The sequence below is a fragment of the Puma concolor genome, chromosome B1 (genome assembly GCF_028749965.1).
Source record: "Puma concolor isolate L17-30 chromosome B1, mPumCon1.1.hap2, whole genome shotgun sequence".
Lineage (NCBI taxonomy): Eukaryota > Metazoa > Chordata > Mammalia > Carnivora > Felidae > Puma > Puma concolor.
The window spans coordinates 148,976,278-148,984,334 of NC_141670.1; the positions used below are offsets into that span (position 1 = coordinate 148,976,278).

Genomic DNA, 8,057 nt, shown 5'->3' on the forward strand with positions numbered 1-8,057 from the left:
TATACGCACCCGAATCCTGTAAACTGGCAGCAGAGCCTAATTGTGTGAAGTCTGGGGAAAACCGATCTGGTCAAATTTGGGCAGGAGAGTCTGGGCTGTGAACAGGCGACTGGCCACACATGACAGGATGCACATTTCCCAGGATGTTATCAGAGTAGCAACTGACACCACAGTCACAAATTCTTTGTCAAAGAAGAAATTTCCTTGACACAGTAGACCAAAGTTTATGAAGTTATAAATTTACAATTCTTAGAGAAATTTTTAACAGGCAAATCCTGCTTTTTAGTAACTTTGTTCCAAGTAACCTTACTAAATAATGCTTATTATGAAATTAAATGTATTAAAAATTAAGTCAAATGATTGAACATAATTTATTACATTGGTAATATGGATGGGACTGTGGAAAAGGACATTAGGTAAAAACTAAGGAAATATAAATAAAATATGGACTTTAGTCAATAATAATATTGGTTCATTAATTATAACACATTTATCATACAAATGTAAGTATTGTTATGGGAACTTTCTATGCTTCCCTCAAATAATTTTCCATAAATCTAAAACTGTTCTTAAAAAATGCAGTTTATAAGAAAATTATAACCGAAACTTTGGTATGATTAAATTATGAATTGGGTTTACCCATGGGTATGCCTTAGGGCAAATTCACACTCAGTTCATCATTTTTCTTTTTTGTGTGTGAAACCTATCAATTTATTTCATGTTAAAGTGTAGCAAAATCTCTCTCTCTCTCTCTCTCTCACACACACACACACCCACACACACACACACCCACACACACACCCCTACGCACCCCACTAAAAAGTAATCTAGCACATGGCTAGAAGAATATTAAAAGAAGAAAAGACTTTTCCAATCTGGTATCTGATTGATAGTATTTACTGGGCCTTTGCAGTGTTCCAAGCACAATTCTAAAAGTTTGGTTCTGTTTTATGTTAGCAATTCACTATACCAATTAAAATCCCTATGAGGATGTCCATCCTTTGTTACAATGTAGAAAGTTGCAAGGGCCTGTTGCTTTCACCCTAGCAATAAGAGTAAGATATGCTACAAGGTCACAGTTTTTTTTTTTCCATTTATAGCCCTGATGATACAAAGAAATATATACAGATTCCAAACAGCAAAGAGTCTTCTCTAGAAGGAAAGAAACATGAATGTTTTTATTTCTGCCAGAGCTGTAGAAATACGCCATAGAAATCTTCACATAGAAGTTAACTGGTCGAATGTAGAGTGTGCTTTTAGTGGCTGCCATATGTATTAGATTCCTTGAGGAGCCCCAGCAATTGAGTAAATCTGCAGACACACATGCAGCCTCTTTCCCTTGGACTGTCCTGGAATATGCTGCAGGCTGGTATAAAGACACGAAAGCTGAGAAAGAGTGCACTGAAATCCAAAGTGCAAGCCAGCAGTCCACTGAAAACAGAGAAGCAGAAGAACTGAGGAAGAAGCCTGTATGTGCTCCAGGTCTTAACCAAATGCACTTCCCTCAGTGGCCCCTGAAGCCTGGAAGCAGGGCATAGAGCAGAAAATAAACTCCCTAAGTTCAGAAAACTGAGAGTAGAATGGAAAAATTAAAGAGCCCCTAGCTAGAAATATTTTAGAAAAAATAAAACTGTCTTTATTAGCAGATGACATGATTGCGAGAAAAATCCTGAGCAATCTACAAGAGGCTACAGTAAATAAATTTAGTAAGGTGTCAGGATACAAGTTCAATGTACAAAAATCAATTGTATTCTTACATACTAACAACAGTTGAAAATAAAAATTTTAAAATCCATCTCATAATAGTTTGAAAATTACTTAGAAATGAACTGAACAAAAGACATGAAAGACATGCATTAGAAAAAATTATGGACATCGTGTAGGAACCAAGGGCAGGCTGCCCCAAAATGTGCCACATTGGCATATTGATTAAATAAGAAACAACCCATGCAAAACCACCCAAGCTCCTCCTCTGTCTCCCTGAAAGCAGGAAGCAGGTCTCCCATATGAAAAATATCCTCCCTATACTGCGAAGTAAAAAGACATCCTTATCACCAGAGATAGAGACTTTAAAGCTGAGAAAATTATAAACACAAAATTTGTTTTATCACCTGCTACCTCAGCCCAAATTCTGCTTAGAATTCCTTACTCATTAAAGGTCCTAAACATCTGATTTACTTATCCTAGAAATTCTCACAGATTCATGGTCTCTTTATCCAAAATGTATAAAAGCTGCCTGCCTTGGTTATTTCCTTGGGTCCAATTATCGGGCCACTGTGCACACATAATAAAACTTGATGTTTTTTTCTCCTCTTAACCTGTCTCATGTAAATTTAATTCTTAGTCCAACTGAAAGACCTTGAGGGTAAAAGAAGAATTCTCTCCCCACAACAGGCAGAGAGAAATGAAAATAAAACCCAAATAAATAGAGATATATTGTTGTCCCTGAATTAGAGATACTGTATAAGTAATCTCATCAGTTCTTTCCAAACTGATTATAGATTCGTTATAATCTCAGCCGTGATTTCAGTAGGCTTCTAATAGAATTTGGCAAAATAATTTTAAATGTTATAAAGAAATACAAAGAATATGGAGTAGGTGATAACAATTTTGAAAAACAAGAGTTTTAGGCTATACCTACATGACTGTACTACTTGATTTCAATACTAACAATTCCCTATGGTATTAGCCTTAGGATAGACATATAGATGAAAAGGAAAGAATAGTAAATCCATTGTAGACCACAACTGAAAAAATCAGGTAATTTTTCAAAATAGACTTATTTAGAACACTTTCAAATTTAAAGAAAAACTGAGAAGATAGGGGCACCTGGGCGGTTCAGTCAGTTAAGCATTTCATTCTTGATTTCGGCTCAGGTCCCGATTTCACAGTTTCATGGGTTTGAACTCCATGTCAGATTCTGTGCTGACCCTGAAGAACCTGCTTGGGATTCTCACATTCTCTCTGCCCTCCCCTGCTCACATTCTCTCTGTCTCTCTCAAAATAAATACATTTAAAAAAAAAAAATAGAGAAGATAGTATGTGAGTTCCCATATAACCCACATCCAATTACTCCTACTATTAACATCTAACATTAGTATGCTATATTTTTTATAATAAATCAATATTCATACATAATTAATCTCCATACTTTACTCACATTTCTTTAGTTTTTATCTAACATCCTTTTCCTGTTGAGAGTCCCATTCATAATATCACATTACATTTAGTTGCCATATCTCCATAGGCTCCTCTTAGCTGTGATAGTTTCTCCACTTTCCTTGCTTTTGATGATCTTAATAGATTTGAAGGCTACTGGTTAGGTATTTTGTAGGATGCCTTCTATTGAGACTTGTCTGATGTCCTTCTAATCATTAGACTGGAGTTATGGTTTTTTAAAAGGAAGACCACAGTGGGTAAGTACCATTTTCATCATTATATCAAGCCTACCTAATACTAAGATGACTTACTCTTGATATTAACATTAACCACCTGGTTGAGGCAGTGTTTGCCAGATCTCTCTACTACAGGCTTGTTCTTTTTCTCTTTCCCATATTGTACTCTTAGGAAGGAAGTCACTATGTATGGCCTACACATAAAGGGTGGGATGTCAGGTACCATCTCCTTAAGAGAAAACATTTACTTAAATCTGGAATATTTTGTGCACAGATTTGCCTCTTCCCCATTTCATTCCTTTATGAATCATTTATTTATAGCAGAATAGTTATTTTATACTTTGGGTTATAATCCAGTACTACTTTACTGTTTTTTTCTCAGATTACTCTAGCTCTGGCCATCAGGAACTCTTTTGTTTGGCTCTCATATACCTTTGACATACGTCTCTCAATAAGGGCTTTGAGAACTTCCTGACTTGCAGATACTCTAGGGTACTCCAGTTCATCTTGTATATTTCCTGCCCCAGTTTTAGAATGAGACTTTTCTCTAAGAAGCCCAGGTTTCTTTTATTGGAGAATATTAGAAACCAAGTTCTGAGTTGTTATTGGCACATCAGGCTTTTCCAGTTGACAGTGATAGGAAACACACGTATGTCTACTAACATATACATGATATACATAAAATATACATATACACACCCTAAAATGCTCTACATATGTGCTTGTATGTATAGTATACATATTCTATACACACATAAGTATTTCTATGTGTAACCATCTGTGTCTGTATTAGGTAGGATGGAAGTCTTAAGCCACTGATATAAAGCCTACTCTAGGCGATGGTCTCAGAAGACTGATGAGGACAGCAACAGAATTACTGGACAGGGAAGGGTGAATATACAGAGTATAAAAAAAATAAGTGGCCATCTGCCCACTGAAGACCAAATTAAAATTCTAAATCATACAAGGAAATCTGATAAGGCAACAAAATAAATAATTGAGGCTCACAAAACTCAAGTAATAGAAAATAAATGAGACTTTAAGATAAGTACGCTTAAAATTCACAGGAGATCAACATGGAATATTAAAACTATGTCTGTTACAAACAGATGAAAATGTTGGATAAATGAGATAAAAAAAAATAAACATAGTTACGTGGCCTGGCAGGAGCTAAACTGTGGCTTTACTGGAGTGTTAGTACAGAAGCAGAAAGTAAGGAATTTGGCTTCTGGAAGGTGAAAAGAACCAAAATATCACAGCAAGAAATGGTGGAACAGACACAGGAGGAAGCCAGAAGCGAGGCAAGCCCACAATATGTTAAAAGGTAAAAATTCTCCCCAAGTCTCTATGATACTGACAGGGGCTAGACAGGCAGACAGCACACAGTCGGCCTCTTAGGAACTGAGCCAACTGTTTCCATGAGCACCTCTGTCAGAGCTCCAAATCCCTACAGGGCTGGTAATGCCAAGCCATGATTATTCAGCCTTGTTGTGCACTGTAAAGAGGGATTTACTTATCAATATCCCAGTAGGATCTTTAACAGTTTTAGATAATTTTTCCAGCAGCAATAAGTTAGTAATGTCAACAAATAAGCACAAATGACCAGATGGCAGGTACATGAGGCTTGCTGGACTAGCATTCATTGGGGGAAAAACTCAGGAAGTCAGGATCAGTAGCAGGCTTGCGTGGCCTCCATTGCCCATCACAAGATTGGCAGGTGCAGAGCAACCTGGCAAAACCAGTCTTCAGACTCCAGCAGGGGGATCCTGATGCTTGGGCCATGGCGCTTCAAGATAGCTCATTAACAAAACTCTAATCATTACTCTGGTATTCTCATGGATTGTGATAGAACATCAATACAATGTAAGAGAATGTTCCTCCTGACATCTCCAGCCTATCCAGGTGTGATCAGGGGCTGGTGTCCATGACTAACAGTTACTGGTATTCAGTGATAGAAGCAGGTTGCGGGATTTACCGTATCAGTGTTCATGGCTGGGTATGAGCTATCCTCCTTCCTTGGCACTAACAGGGAGCCCAAGTTTCATGGTTAGCTGGAGTTTGTGGCCCTAAACAGCTGGTGGGAAAAGTAACCTACAGCGGCAAGGTGGAGTCATCTCCGGAGATGCTGACGGTCTGTTCTGAGAAGCAGCCAACAGTGCAAGCCAGGGAGCCAATCAGGGACTGCCTACACTGGAGACAGACCACAGAAAAGCACAGGATGTACCAGAGGTGGAAGTCCAAGTCAAACATAGAAAGACAGCCTCACTAAGCAACCAAGAGGGTCAGCTTTACCCAAGGGGATCTCAGCAGCAAGTACCCATGGCAAGTTTCCAGCCAGAACTGAGATAAGCATTCTCATCTGAGACAGTAAGAGATGGTTACAGTCATATTGGAACATCCAGGTAGCTGATTTCCACATGAAACACCAGGTACTATCAACTGTTTGAAGCTTCTGTCCCAACTTGCACTGGTTGTGGTAGTGCCTGCATCATATCTTTATCTGTAGTCTTCACTAAGCTGTAGGTATTAAGGATCCTGAAATCGACATTGGATTTGGTGCTGTTTTGGAACACCAACTACGACTGTGGGAAAGCGAGTTGCAGCAGCACATTGACCATAGAATGAGATGTATCCTGCAAGATGGCCAAATCTTCATTGGCACCTTTAAGGCTTTTGACAAGCATATGAACCTGATCCTCTGTGATTGTGATGAATTCAGGAAGATCAAGCCAAAGAATGTGAAGCATCTGGAGCATGAAGAAAAGCGGATCTTGGGTCTGGTGTTGCTGTGTGGGGAGAACTTGGTTTCCATGACTGTGGAAGGACCACCCCCCCCCCCGCAAAGGTACCCAAATGCCCAAAGGCATTTCTCAGGTACCATTGCTGGAGTTGCAGGAGGCCCTGAGGTTGGCAGAAGATCTGGCAGAGGAATGCCAGCTGGTGTTCCAGTTCCCCGGGCTCCTGCTGGATTAGCAGGGCCTCTCCGAGGGGTTGGGGGCCTTCCACAGGGAAGAGGCACTGTAGCAGCTACTCTTGTTGCTACTACTGGCAGCATTGTTGGAGCCCCAGCTCAGTATCCACCAGGATAGGGGACACCACCCATTTCTTTGGTCAAGCAATACCACCTCCAGACATTATGGTTCCTCCACCTGATATGAGACCCACCCATGGGCCCACCAACAAGCTTCCCTCTGCTCGAGGGATGCCAGTAGGCATGCCCTCTCCAAGAATGAGACCCCTATCTCCCCAGGAATGCATCCATGAAGACCCTAGGATACTTTGACCCTTCTTAAGTTACTTTTTTCCCCTGCCATGTGTCTCGTGAAACTCTGTAGAGTGTTTGTGAGCTTTTGTTTCCTATTTGCTGCATTAATACTAGCTAATAAATGTACAGATGCACAGAGCAATTAAACTGCAAAAAATAAGGTAACCTATAGTGTTAGAAGTCAGGACAAGTTGTTCTTGGAACACTATTGATATGTGAGCATATGAGGATATGAGGGAGCTTCTGGAATGCTGCTAAAATTCTCTTTCTTGATCTGGATGCTAGTTACACAGGTGAGCTTAACCTTATGATAAGCTGTCGAAATGTGTACTTATAATTTGTACACCTTTAGATGCATATTATTTTTCAACATAAAATTTAACATTAAAAAAGAAATAGCTCGACCACATCTAGGTGAGATAAAGTACAAAGCAAGGGACAAACACTTTCACCAAGATCAACTGGGGGAAAAGAGAATAACTGCAGTGGATTGTAGCAAATCAGATATGTTAAAATTGGTGAGTTTACAATATTTATTTTTTAAAGGTAAATAGTCCTATGGACCAGGAAGATTTAATTATTTTAAATTTGTAGGCACGAAATAAAATTTCTTCTAAATAAATGAGGAAACAAAATCTATGAAAACTAATAAAAACAAAATTGACAAAAGTGAAGGGAGAAATAGATCTGTACTTAAAGTGGTTATATTTTAATAAACCATTTTTAGTTATTGATGGAATAGGCTTCAAAGATAAGATTTTGTAAATATGAATTAACAAATATGTTATGAATATACTGAATCATAATACAATGTTACATATATATATCACATCAATAACTGCAGTATATACATTCTTTTCAACCATAAAAGGAACTTTTTATAAAAATTGACCTTGAATAGGACATAAAGCAAAGTAACAAATTTAAAAGGATGAAATCACTCAATGCATGCTTTCTGAACATAATGCAATTTTACTAAAATTCAGTAATGCAAATATACCTAGATGATAGCCATGCATTTGAATTAAGAAAATTCTTAACGGAAATTAAGAGAAAATATTTTACCTTATAATGTAAGGAAAACAACATATATCAAAACTAATCTGCACTGTGTCAACATGTATGAGTCTTATACACCTAACGTGGGAAAGAAGCAATGTGCAACAATGCATACCCCATGATCCCATTTTGAAAATTCAAAAATGTGTACTAACAAGAAGTTTGTAGAGAAAACAAATATGTAATTAATATTCAAATAACTTTGAAAAGGTCAACAGAACATAATTTCTTATAAGAAATGCCTTAAAACTGAAGTTGTTTTATTAGTAACTAATAAAATAACAGCCCAAATTGTTCTACAGACAAATTTGACTAAAAAATCAAGAAACTCTTAACTC

At 37.9% G+C, this 8,057-nt stretch overlaps 1 pseudogene; it reads left to right on the forward strand.

The window, feature by feature from the left end:
- The first annotated feature begins 5,812 nt into the window (after positions 1-5,812).
- LOC112858730 (small nuclear ribonucleoprotein-associated protein B pseudogene) lies at positions 5,813-6,678 on the forward strand (annotated as a pseudogene).
- The last annotated feature ends 1,379 nt before the right edge of the window (positions 6,679-8,057 follow it).